The sequence below is a fragment of the Phaenicophaeus curvirostris genome, chromosome Z (assembly GCF_032191515.1).
Source record: "Phaenicophaeus curvirostris isolate KB17595 chromosome Z, BPBGC_Pcur_1.0, whole genome shotgun sequence".
NCBI lineage: Eukaryota > Metazoa > Chordata > Aves > Cuculiformes > Cuculidae > Phaenicophaeus > Phaenicophaeus curvirostris.
Genome location: NC_091431.1, coordinates 75,157,584 through 75,172,426, shown reverse-complemented (window position 1 = coordinate 75,172,426; position 14,843 = coordinate 75,157,584). Strand labels below are relative to the sequence as shown.

The following is a 14,843-nucleotide window of genomic DNA, read 5'->3' as shown; positions in this document are numbered from 1 at the left end:
GTTTGGTTGTTTTGCGGTAAAGAACATAAATTGTCTGTGTGGAGACAGGGTAAATGACAGCCTGCCAGCACTACAAACAGATGTGGCTTCTAACATGATAATTCCTCCCTAAACCAGTGAGCAGTGGACTGAACACAGCTGCTCTGCCAGAACTCAGGGCAGCTGGAAAATCAGGATCAGATAAGCAAAATTAATTTTGCGCTGCAAAACAACCAGCCTTTAGGAATGCCAGACTCAGGTTGTGCTGGTTTTTTTTTTTAATTCTGACTGCTCATTTGTCATCGTTACACAGCTGCAAGGCCATCTCCTCACACACGTGAGGCCGATTACAGCATCACAGCCAACCTGACCCCGCATCCCACCCACTGCTGTTAGGGTGACTCCAACCTGTCACGAGCAAATACCTTAAATGAGGAATTAGAAAGCCAGCCAACCACCACACCTTTCCTTACTCTAATTAAACTAAAATTACTTCATTGCAATTAATCAGCATTCAAGGACTAAACAAGATTGTGGCCCAGATTTCTCCTAACTTGATCAATTAACACTTAAAGTACCGAAAGGTGCCTAGAGGAAAGCTGCACTCCCAAGAGGGAGTGCAGGGATAGGAGGAGGGGAATGGTTTTAAGCTGAAAGAAGGGAGATCGAGATGAGATCTTAGGGAGGAATATTTTCCTGTGAGGGTGGGGACTGGGAGGTGTCCCTACCCATGGCAGGGGTATTGGAACTGGATGGGCTCTAAGGTCCCTTCCAACCCAGACCATTTCGTGATTCTATGAACTCTCTAATCAACAGAAGAGAAAGAGACTTTTCACCGGTGTGACACAGATCCTACAAATCTTCTTCACTGCTCTGTAGGAGAGAAGACTTGCTCCTTTCCAGTGCAGTGCCACAATGCCACCTAAAATGATTCTCTTGGTGGAGGTTCTCTCAGGAGGTATCAGTGAGTAGGAGGAATCAGGCTTTGTCTTCCACTCAGTCCCTCTGTTTAGACACAAGAGGTGCAATCCCAGTTAATTTATACACAGCATAAAACCTGACTGGTTACTCAGTCCTGATCTCCCTTTTCTCTGCTCTTCTAATGGTATCCTATTTCTGTTTCATCTCCCATCTTGCACGTCTATAACTCCCCTTGTCACAGACTTCTAAACTCTTCTTAGCAGGAATCTGCCTCCAGAACTCAACACAACTTACCCTGAAACCACAAAGCAAGCATTCTTCCCCATCCCACCTCCATATGCCACTGTAGAGGGCCAAGAGCTCTGTGCCTTGCTGTGTGGCCATGGCTCTCCTCTCCACCTGTCCTCTCCTCCCAACTATGCTGGCCACCAGCCTAGCAAAAAAATGAGCCCCCCAGCTGTGTTCTGTGTTACAGTGTTCGGTCTGGGGCCCTGCACTCCAGGCAAGACATTGAGGGGCTGGAGGATGTCCAGAGAAGGGGAATGGAGCTGGGGAAGGGGCTGGAGCACAGGGGTTCTGGGAACAACTGAGGGACCTGGGGCTGCTTAGTCTGGAGAAGAGAAGGCTGAGCGGACACCTCATGGCTCTCTACAGCTCCCTAAAAGGAGGTCGTGGCAAGGTGGGCGTTGGTCTCTTCTCCCAAGTAACAGGGATAGGACAAGAGGAAACAACCTCAAGTTGCGCCACGGGAGCGTTATATTGGATATTTGGAAAAATTTCTTTACTGAGAGAGTGGTGAAGCCCTGGCAGAGGCTGCCCAGGGCAGTGGTGGAGTCTCCATCCCTGGAGGGGTTCAAAAAGTGCATAGCTGTGGCACCTGGGTATGTGATTTAGTAGGCATCGTGGGGTTGGGCTGGTGGCTGGACGATGGTCTTGAAGGTCTTTTCCAACGTTACTGATTCCATGATCCACCCAGGTCCTTCTGCTTTAAAAGTCCTAATTTCTCCTCAAAAATACATGCACAGAACAATCTAGTCACCTATATGTTTAAAAATCAAGGCTAAATCTACACATACCACCACTGGCTTCATGCTTTTTCAGGCTGAGCTCCCAGGCTGACTTGGCTCAGCCCCAGCCAAGACTCATGGGATAAGCCAGACACAGCTGTAAAACCAGCTCACAGCAGGAGTCTGGGACCACAGCTGACAGCTTCTCAGCTGCAAGACACCATCAGACAACAAAACCACTCCAGACACAGCAAATAATGCTGGCCTGGGCAGCTCTGCTTCTCCTCTGGCCACCTGGGAGAGGAAGAAGGGGCATGAAACTTCCAGCACGGTCGTTTATGTTTACCAGCACTGCTCCTCGGAAGCACTTCAGGCAGGCAGCAAGTGGCAAAGACACGTCTGCAGGAAAGGTCCCCTAATTGGTATCAAGGAGATGAAAGGGTTGGGTTACACTGCTGTTAAGCCTTTTAGGAAACTCTTTTTAAATGGTTTATGATGGGTTTTGCAGAAGAGGGGCCAGGCTTGAGGTGGTACTTCAGCCATACAAAAAGGAGAGCTAATTTTGGCAGCACAGGCTGATAAAGAAAGGGGAAGGATGTCACTGAGAGAAAGACAGGGGCTTGCAACGACAGGACTGAGGTTATGCAATGTTCTGCTCAAGGTATTAGGAAGAAAGTGGAGGAAGTGAAAGAGGAATAACATTCCTGTGAAAACACGCGTCAGCATAAACAGAACAAGAACTTCTCTTCTTCTAGTACTGAGAATGGAATTGTTTGATTGGAAACCTTTCAGATCATCAAGTCCAACCGTACCTGCCCACTACTAAACTAGATCACTGAGCACCTCGGCTGCCTGGCTTTTAAACACCTCCAGGGATGGGGATTCCTCCACCGCCCTGGGCAGCCTCTGACTGTGCCTCAGAACCCTTTCGGTGAAGTTTTTCCTCCTACCTAATCTAAACCTGCTCTGGTGCAACTTGAGGCCATTTCCTCTGATCCTATCGCCTGTTGTTTGGGAGATGAAACCAACACTCATCTCACTACAGCCTCCTTTCAGGCACTTGTAGACAGTGATGAGGTCTCCTCTCAGCCTCCCTTCCTCAAGGCTGAACAGCCCCAGGTCCCCCAGCCGCCTCTCATAACCCTTGTTCTCCAGACCCTTCCCCAGCTCTGTTCCCTTCTCTGGACTCGCTCCAGCCCCTCAATGTCCTTCTTGGAGAGAGGGGCGCAAAACTGAACCCAGGATTTGAGGTGCAGCCTCACCAGCACAGAGTCCAAGGGCACAGTCACCTCCCTGCTCCTGCTGGTCACGCCGTGTCTGATCCAAGCCAAGATGCCATCGGCCTTCTTGGCCACCTGGGCCACTGCTGGCTCATGTTCAGTCGCTGTCAACCAACACCCCCAGGTCCCTCTCCTCCAGGCAGCTTTCCAGCCACTCTTCCCCAAGCCTGGAGCTGGACAGGGTTGTTGTGTCCCAGGTGCAGGACCTGGCACTTGGCCTTGTTGAACTCCAAGCCGTTGGCCTCAGCCCATGAATCCAGATCCCTCTGCAGAGCCTCCCTGTCCTCAGACTGACACTTCAACCCAACTTCGTGTTATCCACAAACTGACTGAGGGAGCACCCGATCCTCTGTTCCAGATAAAGGCATCAAATAGAACTGGACCCAGCACTGAGCCCCTGTGACACCACTTGTGACCAGCCTCCAACTGGATTTGACTCCATTCCCCACCACTCTCTGGCCCCGTCCATCCAGCCAGTTCTTTACTCAGCAGAGGGTTTGTGTGCCCAGGACAGCGGCAGCCGGTTCCTCGAGCAGAACACTGGGAGAAACGGTGCCGAAGGTTCATAAACTCATGTTGACTGGGCCTGATCCCCTGGTTGTCCTGTACTTGACGACAGAAAGGACTAAGCAAGGACGTGGAGCACCACTGGGCTGAACCCGATACGAGTGATACCAGAAACAGCGTGGCCAGCAGGGCCAGGGAGGTTCTCCTCCCTCTGGACTCGGCACTGGTGAGACCGCTCCTCGAATCCTGGGGTCAGTTCTGGGCCCCTCACCACAAGAAGGATGTTGAGGCTCTGGAGCGAGTCCAGAGAAGAGCAACAAAGCTGGTGAGGGGGCTGGAGAACAGGCCTTGTGAGGAGCGGCTGAGAGAGCTGGGGGTGTTTAGCCTGGAGAAGAGGAGGCTGAGGGGAGACCTCATTGCTCTCTACAACTACCTGAAAGGAGGTTGTGGAGAGGAGGGAGCTGGGCTCTTCTCCCAAGGGACAGGGGACAGGACCAGAGGGAATGGCCTCAAGCTCCACCAGGGGAGGGTCAGGCTGGACATTAGGAAAAAATTTTTCACAGAAAGGGTGATTGGTCCCTGTCTGAGGCTGCCCAGGGAGGGGGTTGAGTCACCTTCCCTGGAGGGGTTCAAGGGACGGGTGGACGAGGTGCTAAGGGGCATGGGTTAGTGTTTGATAGGAACGGTTGGACTCGATGATCTGGTGGGCCTCTTCCAACCTGGTTATTCTGTGATTCTATGAGTGGTCATTTCTGACTTATTACCATGTACACGCTGTGTCACAATTTAAGAGCGTTAAATTCTACAGCAGGGCAGATGACAGCTCTCTGCTGTGCCTTATCAGGAGCCATCAGGCCAGGTCAAACTAATTACAAGCCCTGCACAAGCACCCTTATCTGGGAGCAAATGTTTTGCCACTGCCATTATGGATCTGTCCAATTGCAAAGGCTACTTTTCAGGGAAAGGTTCATCCTACTTTCAAAAGATACAATTACGTTGTTCAGAGAGTTGGGAAGCTCTGTGTCAATTAAAGCAAGGTCTGCTTCAATTACCAGGCAGGCTGCCTGACGTGTGGATTACACCTTAATACTGTGGAGTGTTTCTCAGCAGCTCACGCCTGATGACTTTGCAGACTTCCTCCAGTTCAAAGCGTGACTAAACATAAATATGTTTAAAGCATTCCTGAAATTCGGTGTCAAAGAACAGTTCCAGTCTTTCCTTCATGTACAGAAATTAATGAGACTGGTGTGTTAACAGGAGCCTGTTCCTGATAATACACACTATTAGTTGAAGACATACAAGCTTCACAGCTTTCAATCTCTCTAGCCTCAGCTGGTTCTGATTTTTTTAAGCGCCAGTGCTATAGAGCCAGCAAACATTTTGGCTCGAGTGAGGTGATTCCCCCTCTGCTCTGCTCTTGTGAGATCTCATCTGGAGCTTTGTGCCCAGTTCTGGAATCCTCAACGTAAGAAGTACATGGAACTGGTCGAAGGGGTCCAGAGGAGACCACAAAGATGATCTGAGGGCTGAGGCACCTCTGCTGTTGGGGTCATTCAGCCTGGAGACGGGAAGGTTCCAAAGAGACCTTAAAGAAGCTGAAGGAGTCCTACAAGAAAGCTGAGGAGGGACTACTTCCAAGGGCCTGGAGTGATAGGATGAGGGGGAATGGCTTTAAATTGGAAAGGGGAAGATTTCAATTAGAAATTCTTCACGCTGAGAGTGGGGAGGCCCTGGCCCAGGCTGTCCAGAGCAGTGGTGGCTGCCCCATCCCTGGAGGGGTTCAGGGACAGGTTGGATGGGGCTTGGAGCCCCTGATCCAGTGGGAGGTGTCCCTGCCCATGGCAGGGGGTGGGACTGGATGGGCTGTGAGGTGCCTTCCAAATCAAACCAAACCAAGATTCTGCGATGCTCTCTCGCACACTCACAGCAGCCTGTTCCACCAGCCTTCATCACAGCGAGCCTGGTACAGATGCACCACCACGCTCTATGCTCTCTTTTAGTAAACAGATGAGCCTACCCAAGCGTGACACAAACCAGGCACACGCTCGCTGGTTTCATCACTTCAGTAATGATAACACAGTCTAAAGTTATTACATTAGTCAAGTGCCAGCTATAAATGCATTTCCCAATGAGACTTGTGCTTAAAGCAAGCTCTGCCCGTGCCCACAACCCTGCACGCTCCAGTAGGTGCTCACAAATCGAGGGGGAAAGGGGGCATTTTCAGTTTGCTGCAGGAGCACCCCAGTGCATAGCAGGTGGATGAAGGAGCAAAGAGGTGAGGCTGGGTGACACAGTTTTGCACAGCAGCTCAGTTCCTCTGACTCCCTGACCAGACACCTCGGGGAGAAGCCAGCAGAAAACAGTGGTAATAACATTCCAAGTCCCTTCCAATAAAGTCCTGAGCCATGTTTTTTAATTACATTTCTAAGATACCGTGAGATCTGCAGATTGGAACTAAGAAGCATATGGAGAGGTGTTACTAATAAAGCATTTGGCAGTGGGAAGCAGGTCATTTTGGAAGCAGATTTTAAAACTACTTTTCCTCCCTTTTACTCTGTGGCAGCCAACTCAACCAACAAGGAAAAAAGTCAGATGAAAAGCATTTAAGTAGAGTTAAGTTCACAACTTGAGGTTTGTTCCTCTTATTCAGCAAATAAAGCATGCTCAGGTGCATTCAAGTGAGTAATTTCAGAACACCTTCATTATGTTCTCGGAATATCATACGATATTAGCAAATTTCTCACAGCATGATTAGAAAACAGTACTGAATTGTTTGCCGCTGGGTTTTCAGTTCATAAAAGCTCTTACCACACACTATTGAGAGACCTTTTTTTTTATACTTTAATGGATTTGACCTAAATATTTTTCCTAAGCACCAGGAAGTCCATTATCTCATACTGTGGAAACTACAGTGGCAGTATTTTGGCCTGCTCCGAAGAGATGTATCCACATCCTTGGCTTTATTCCACTTTTCTTATGGAGAGTGGTACCAGTGGTTACAGTAAGAGCATTTGCGCATGCAGGAACAAAGCCTCATCCTGCAGAACGCTCAGGAAGGCTGCAGAAATAAACAGAGCCACTGGTGCTTTATTCTGGGGAACTGGTACACAGCCATGCTAAGGGCGTTCAGTTCAAAAATACAGGTCTTCTGGCTACAAGTTGAGAGAAAACCAAGAACGTTGCTGTGCACTTACAAAAGGGAATTCTTCCTGGAAGAATAACTCAGCTACAAATCCTGAGCTGCTTGCTAATTCAGTGCTGATCAGGTGAAGTTTAAGCTTGCCAACCACTTGTAAGCCCTGGTGTGCTCAACTGTTAGGACTCCAAAATAAAAATACTGCTTAAATTACAGAAAAACCTGAAAATCTACTCATACACAACTAGTTATCAGCTCAAGCAGGAGTGAAGTGCTCCTGTTGTGATAAAAGTTCTGCCACTAGCAGTAAAGACAAACATCCAGCTAAGCATTCACTCAAACATGGCACATTACCACACATTTTGACAGCTCCTTCCTAAGTTTGCAACAGAAAAAGTTTCAAATCTTGTTTGTCCACACGCTGCTGACTCACAACACTACACAGGATTACCAAAAGTTTTGTCCTGGGGTTGTAACACACACTTTTTCTTAAAATACACACTTAAGAGTACATTTCTACCATATCTTATAGAGCAAACGGCACCTCAGACACTGCTGGCTGCATGTAAATCACTTCCAGTTTCATATTCAGCACAGTTCTTTGCATCACCCGTAACACAGAGAGAAAATTTCCCCTTGGTGTTTGTGATTAACTTTTAAGAATTAAGACCATAAAGATAACAAATAGTTAACAGCCTGCTTAGCTGCAAGATCGACTTTCTTTATCAGCCCTTTACTGACATTGCTGCATGCTTTGGTGTTTCTTGAAGTAGTCAGAGATCCTATGAGATTGACATTTTTTATCACCCAGTTATCAATGTTGCTGTAAGTTTTGGGGTTTCTTTAAGCAGTCAGAAATCCCTGTCGCTATGAAAAGCATACGGTGGCTGAGAGACCATGGTTTTAGCATTTAATGTTCCAGCGCAGCGAAGCCAAGAGCACGGGACCTGTGACGGTGGCATTTCAAACAGCCCAGAGAACTGGCGCTTTCCTCTGGAGAACTGGTACATAAAGATAACAAATAGTTAACAACTTCCTTGGCTGCAAGGTCAACCTTTTTTCATACCAGCCATTTATCGACATCACAGTGTGTTTTGGGGTTTCTTGAAGCAGTGAGAGATCCTACAAGACTGGCTTATTTTTTATCAGCTCTTCATCGACATTGCTGTATGGTTTTGGGTCTCTTCAAGTAATGTGAAAGATCAACCTTTTTATCAGCCCTTTATCGACATTGCTGCATGTTATTGGGTGTTTTTAAGCAGCCAGAGATCCGTGCCATTATGTAAAGCAAAAGTGGCTTAGGGACCAGTGCTTTTCATGCTCAACGTTCGGGTGCAGGGAATCCAAGAGCGCGGGACCTGTGATGGTGGCATTTCAAACAGCTCGACAGGCACAGCCCAGCGACTGTGCAGGCTAAAAATACCAAGCAGCCTGACAGCATTTCCCATTCCAGCAGCTCTGCCACTTTCCAACTTGTATTCCCCAGCTCCAGGGCTGCACAACAGCAGTTCCCTGCAGGCTAAGCCTGGTGTGGGGAACCGCGAACAACGCTGAGGAGCTGAACCCAAAGCTTGGAGAGCTTGGGAGTGACCTCCAGCCTCGACCCAAGGAGCTGCTGCCAGTGAGGGGGTGGCAGCTGGGTTTGTCAGCTGGAAAAGAAGGGCTGAGGCACCATCCTGATCCCCTTCGCTGCTGCTCACCTGTCCCAGGGCGATGAGGGGCAAGAGGGGATGGGCGCTGAGTCCCACCTGCGTGGGGACTAGCAAACAATGCCGAGGAGCTGATCCCTCAGCTTGGGGAGCCTGGAAGCGACCTCCAGCCCCGACCCAAGGAGCTGCTGCCAGCAAGGGGGTGGCAGCTGGGTTTGTCACCAGCTTTGACAGCTGGAAAACAAGGGCTAAGGCACCATCCGGACCCTCTTGCTGCTCCCCACCTGCCCCACAAGCTGAGCCCTGCGTGGGGACCAGCAAACAAAGCTGAGGAGCTGAACCCTGAGCTTGGGGAGCCTGGAAGCGACCTCCAGCCTCGACCCAAGGAGCTGCTGCCAGCTGGGTGTGGCAGCTGGGTTTGTCACCAGCTTTGACAGCTGGAAAACAAGGGTTTAGGCTCCATCCTGACCCTCTCACCGCTCTCCACCTGCCCTGGTGGGGGGTTCGCTGCAGCAAGCCCGGCCTCGGGGCCTCCCTAGGAGCAGATCGAGGGAGAGGGAGCTCCTCCATCCCTGCTCCTCGGCTGCAGCCGGGCAGGGGGGGACGCAGCAAGGGCGGAGGCTTTTTACCCGGAGACGCACGGCGTGCAAACGGGCGCGGGGCCTCGGGCCCGCGGCTGCCATCGCAAAAGCGTTTACCCGGCCGGGATGCGCCTCCTCCTGCGGCTGCTGCTGCCCTCGGGGCGATGGGAGCGGCTCCTATTGTGCGGCGGCGGCGAGTCCCGCGCCGGGAGCTCCGCCCGCCTCGGCCGCCGGCGCGGAGTGCGGCGCGCGGGGCGGGGCCGGGGAGGGGCACCCCGGGGGCGGGGCCGGAGCGAGACTGACAGCGCCCGCAGCCAATCGGGACGCGGAACGCAGCCCGCCGGCGGCAGCGGCAGCCAATGAGAGCCCGGCGCGGCGTGAATGATGGGAAAACGGCACGTGGGCGGGGGGACGTATGCAAATGAGGGGAGGGCGGAGAGCCAATCAGAGAGAGGGGGCGGGGCCAAAGGGTGGGGGGGGGGGTGGGCGGGGCCTGACGGGAAGGCGGGAAATGAGGGGAGGGAGTGAGAGGGGATGGAGTGAGAGGGGAGGGAGTGAGAGGGGATGGAGTGAGAGGGGTGGGAGTGAGAGGGGGTGGAGTGAGAGGGGAGGGAGTGAGAGGGGTTGGAGTGAGAGGGGATGGAGTGAGAGGGGAGGGAGTGAGAGGGGTGAGAGTGAGAGGGGTGAGAGTGAGAGGGGGTGGAGTGAGAGGGGAGGGAGTGAGAGGGGATGGAGTGAGAGGGGATGGAGTGAGAGGGGAGGGAGTGAGAGGGGATGGAGTGAGAGGGGGTGGAGTGAGAGGGGAGGGAGTGAGAGGGGATGGAGTGAGAGGGGATGGAGTGAGAGGGGGTGGAGTGAGAGGGGATGGAGTGAGAGGGGATGGAGTGAGGGGGTGAGAGTGAGAGGGGATGGAGTGAGAGGGGATGGAGTGAGAGGGGGTGGAGTGAGAGGGGTGAGAGTGAGAGGGGATGGAGTGAGAGGGGAGGGAGTGAGAGGGGAGGGAGTGAGAGGGGATGGAGTGAGAGGGGTAAGAGTGAGAGGGGATGGAGTGAGAGGGGTGGGAGTGAGAGGGGTGAGAGTGAGAGGGGTGGGAGTGAGAGGGGATGGAGTGAGAGGGGTGAGAGTGAGAGGGGTGGGAGTGAGAGGGGAGGGAGTGAGAGGGGTGGGAGTGAGAGGGGATGGAGTGAGAGGGGTGAGAGTGAGAGGGGAGGGAGTGAGAGGGGTTGGAGTGAGAGGGGATGGAGTGAGAGGGGAGGGAGTGAGAGGGGTGAGAGTGAGAGGGGTGAGAGTGAGAGGGGGTGGAGTGAGAGGGGAGGGAGTGAGAGGGGATGGAGTGAGAGGGGATGGAGTGAGAGGGGATGGAGTGAGAGGGGTGGGAGTGAGAGGGGATGGAGTGAGAGGGGGTGGAGTGAGAGGGGATGGAGTGAGAGGGGATGGAGTGAGAGGGGGTGGAGTGAGAGGGGATGGAGTGAGGGGGTGAGAGTGAGAGGGGATGGAGTGAGAGGGGATGGAGTGAGAGGGGGTGGAGTGAGAGGGGTGAGAGTGAGAGGGGATGGAGTGAGAGGGGAGGGAGTGAGAGGGGAGGGAGTGAGAGGGGATGGAGTGAGAGGGGTAAGAGTGAGAGGGGGTGGAGTGAGAGGGGTGGGAGTGAGAGGGGTGAGAGTGAGAGGGGTGGGAGTGAGAGGGGATGGAGTGAGAGGGGTGAGAGTGAGAGGGGTGGGAGTGAGAGGGGATGGAGTGAGAGGGGTGGGAGTGAGAGGAGATGGAGTGAGAGGGGTGAGAGTGAGAGGGGTGGGAGTGAGAGGGGATGGAGTGAGAGGGGTGAGAGTGAGAGAATCAAAAATCATAGAATAGTTTAGGTTGGAAGGGACCTCAAAGCCCATCCAGTTCCAACCCCCGTTCATGGGCAGGGACACCTCCTGCTGGATCAGGGGCTCCAAGCCCCATCCAACCTGGCCCTGAACACCTTGAGGGATGGGGCAGCCACAGCTCCCCTGGGCCACATGTTCCAGAGCCTCACCACCCTCATGGTGAAAAGGTTTCTCCTTATATCCAGTCTAAGTCTGCCCCTTTCCAGTTTATCCCCATTGCCCCTCGTCCTATCACCACAAGCCTTTGTGAACAGTCCTTCCCCAGGTTTCTTGTAGCCCCTTCAGGTCCTGGCAAGTCACTATAAGGTCTCCTCAGAGCCTTCTCTTCTCCAGGCTGAGCAACCCCAACCCCCTCAGCCTGGCCTCAGAGCAGAGCAGCTCCAGCCCTCGTAGCTTCCTCTGGACCTGTTCCAACAGCTCCATATTCTTCTTCTGTTGAGGATTCCAGAACTGGACATGGGATTCCAGAGCTGGACACAGGACTCTGGTTGGGGTCTCGTGAGAAAGGAGCAGAGGGGACAATCCCCTCCCTCCCTGCTGGCCGTGCTGCTTTGGATGCAGCCCAGGACACAGCTGGTTTCTGGACTGCAAGTAGACATTGCCGGGTCATACTGAGCTTCTCATCCCCCAGCACGCCGAGTCCTTCTCCTCAGGGCTGCTCCCAGTCCTATCATCCCCAATCTTTTATTGACCCCAGGGATTGCCCTGACCCAGGTGTAGGAAGTAGGAGTGAGAGGGGATGGGAGTGAGGGGATGGGAGTGAGGGGATTGGAGTGAGGGAAATTAAATGAAATGGGATGGGAGCGAGGGGACAGGGATGGATGCTGCTTTCCTATGGCAGGGCCACTCTGCTGGATCCCCTGCAGTGATCAGGGATCCTCAAAACACACAGAGCAACAGCCTCGCTGAGTGTAACCTCTGTTTTGTGTTGCCTTTCAGTGTCTGCGGGGCTTGAGCTTGTGTAATGTACAGTGCTTTGAATTAAACCAAAGAACGTGGCCAAAGACATCGAGGCAGCTCCTGCTGCAGGTCAGCACCAAAATCACCATGCCTAAAGAAGAATCATTCTTTAAAGAAACATCACTTTTGATATCAACATAGGCGTGTTCTCCATGCCCTAATGCGTCTCTCACCTTGAAACGCTGCTCTCCCCTAGTTCAGCTTTCACAGAGTTTGGAGAGGGAAGGTACGATGGTCTGAAATGTGACCACTCAGCTCACTTAGACTTCATTCTTCTGCCCTCCAGCCCAAACGCTGAGGTGTTTCCCAGCATTGCAAATTGTGAGGCTCTTCATTCTGTTCAGGCACTTCATCCTACTTATATTGTTAGACGTACATCTAAGCATTCATAGAATCATAGAATAATTTGGGTTGGAAGGGATCTTAAAGAGATCATCTAATTCCAATCCCCCTGTGATGGGGAGGGACACCTCCCACTTGATCAGGCTGCCCAAGACCTCATCCAACCTGGCCTTGAACCCCTCCAGGGATGGGGCAACCGTTTGGATAAAAGAAGCGGAGTTGCTATAGTAACTGGAACGATAAATATATAAGCCCACTTAGTCAAAACCACATCTTCTAATCGCTGTTGTGAGGCCTGTCATGAAGCACAGGTTCTGCCGCTCTCCCCACCGTCGGCAGGACTGTGATGGCTTTGAAGTGTTACTGAATAATGTGGTGCTGCACCTGTAAACAAAAGGGATTGCTGAAATAACATGGAAGGTCATGTCTTTGTGCCTGACTAAAACCAGTCCACATTAAAGGCATTTGAAAACCAAATGGCATAAATCAGTATCACTGTAAACCCATGTCATTCTCAACTGTTTGAGGGTTCTTGCCCAACGTATCTAATGAACGGTTAATGCCTTGCTGAAATACACACTTCCTTGCGAAAGAACGACAGTCCTGAAATCTGTGTTGTAATTAGTCCCAACAAAGAAAAATCCACACCTCAGGGAATGAGATTTGGCAGGGCTGAGGGTTCTGAAGCTCCCAGCCACGATTTTTAATGGCAGGAAGAACTTTTGTTTCTAGACAGCACACTTGCCGTGCATTCACACTGGTGTTTTCTCATGGACGCTGTTTTCTATCAGTTAGATTCATTCCCAAATCCAGACTCCAATCCACCAAATCCTATGCAGCGTGGGATCCTGCTTTCTCATGACAAGGCTTGGTTTGAATATCAGGAAAAAGTTCTTCACCTAAAGGTTTGTCAGCCACTGGCAGAGACTTCCCAGGGAAGTGGTGGAGTCACCATTCCTGGAGGTGTTTAAAAGACACAGAGATGTGGTGCTTAGGGGCATAGTCTAGTGGTAGGGTCAGCAGGGTTGGGTTTATGGTTAGGCTTGATCATCTCCAGGGTCTTTTCCAGCCTTAATGATTCTTAGATTCAGTGATTCATCTCAACGCTGCTACTCAAGCACTGAGCGGCTGTCACATTTATAGCTAATTCATGTCACCGCCTGTGCTCTAGAACGAGTGAAGCAGTCATTTCTGGGTCCTCCTGAGGATTTTTATCACCATATTTGGTCCTCAACGCAGAAGAGTTTCTTTTGGCACACATGATGTTGCATTGCAGTTGCCAAGAGAACAACTGGGAGCCCTTGGCATTCCTCCTCAGCTCCATAAAGACAACTGGCACAGCTCTGCTCTCTCTTTTGGCTGTGCAGGACAAGCCTCGGGCACTGTCACAGCTCAGTCACCACAGCAGCAAACAGATCTGCAAGTTTTTAGTACAAGAGGAGACTATTTAGTTATCAGAGCGGATTTCCCACGTGCAGAGTGCGTTACATTTTACTGGAGTTCCTCTGCAGAGGAAACTCTGCGGTGGTCTGTGCCAAAGTAAAATGCATCTCCTGGTAGTCATCCAAGTGCAGATTAAACGCATACATCAACACATTTGCATCACTCATGCTCCCAAAACTGTGCTGGTTTAGCCCCTTGGAGCTTTCCTGGACTTTTCATCACCTGCTGTTGGTCTTCTCTGTGCTAAATCTCAGGGCTGGATGCTTCTGGTTTCATTTTCCTCACAATGAACCCGACTGATCATACCCGAGTCTGTCTGGTAAATCAAAAAGAAGGCTTTTGTTTCCCATTCTTGAGGTAGGTCTGTCTCTGCTTGCTGTAAAAGTTAGAGTTTGTCAAATACCCTTTCTAAAGCAACAGCAGCAGAGCTGGACTCAGTGTTCTTTGGTTTTACATCACTGATTCTTAACGGGATTACTTTTAGAAGAAAATCACTTCTCTGTTCTATTATAGAATCATAGAATGGTTTGAATTCCTTCTCCTTCTTCTTCTTCTTCTTCTTCTTCTTCTTCTTCTTCTTCTTCTTCTTCTTCTTCTTCTTCTTCTTCCTCCTCTTCCTCTTCCTCTTCCTCTTCCTCTTCCTCTTCCTCTTCCTCTTCCTCTTCCTCTTCCTCTTCCTCTTCCTCTTCCTCTTCTTCCTCCTCTTCTTCTTCTTGAGGTGCTAAGGGGCATGGTTTAGTGTTTGATAGGAATGGTTGGACTCGATGATCCGGTGGGTCTCTTCCAACCTGGTGATTCTAGAATTCTATGATTCTATGATTCTATGAATTGGATGGGATCTTAAAGCCCACCCAGTTCCAACCCCCTGACATGGGCAGGCACAACTCCCACTGGATCATGCTGCTTTCAACCTGGATCAAGCCCCATCCAACCTGGCTTTGGACACCTCCAGGGATGGGGCAGCCACCGCTGCTCTGGGCAACCTGGACCAGGGCCTCCCCACCCTCATTGTGAAGAATTTCTTCCTAATGTCTGGTCTAAATCACCTCAATCTCTCCTCTTTGTTTTTTTTTTTTAAAACCATTCCCTCTCATCCTATCCCTGCACTGCCTGATCAAAAGCCCCTTCCCAGCTTTCCTGGAGCTTCTTTCAGCACTAGAAGCTGCT

The 14,843-nt window shown here is 51.3% G+C and overlaps 1 protein-coding gene across 1 annotated transcript in view; it reads right to left on the bottom strand.

Moving 5' to 3' along the window:
* Window positions 1-9,295, bottom strand: part of ME2 (malic enzyme 2) — a 47,691-nt gene extending 38,396 nt beyond the window's left edge. Inside the window, exon 1 of the mRNA XM_069880995.1 lies at window positions 9,178-9,295. The gene's annotated coding sequence lies outside the window, so the exon portion shown is untranslated. The remainder of the gene's footprint in view (window positions 1-9,177) is intronic.
* Between the last annotated feature and the right edge of the window lie 5,548 nt (window positions 9,296-14,843).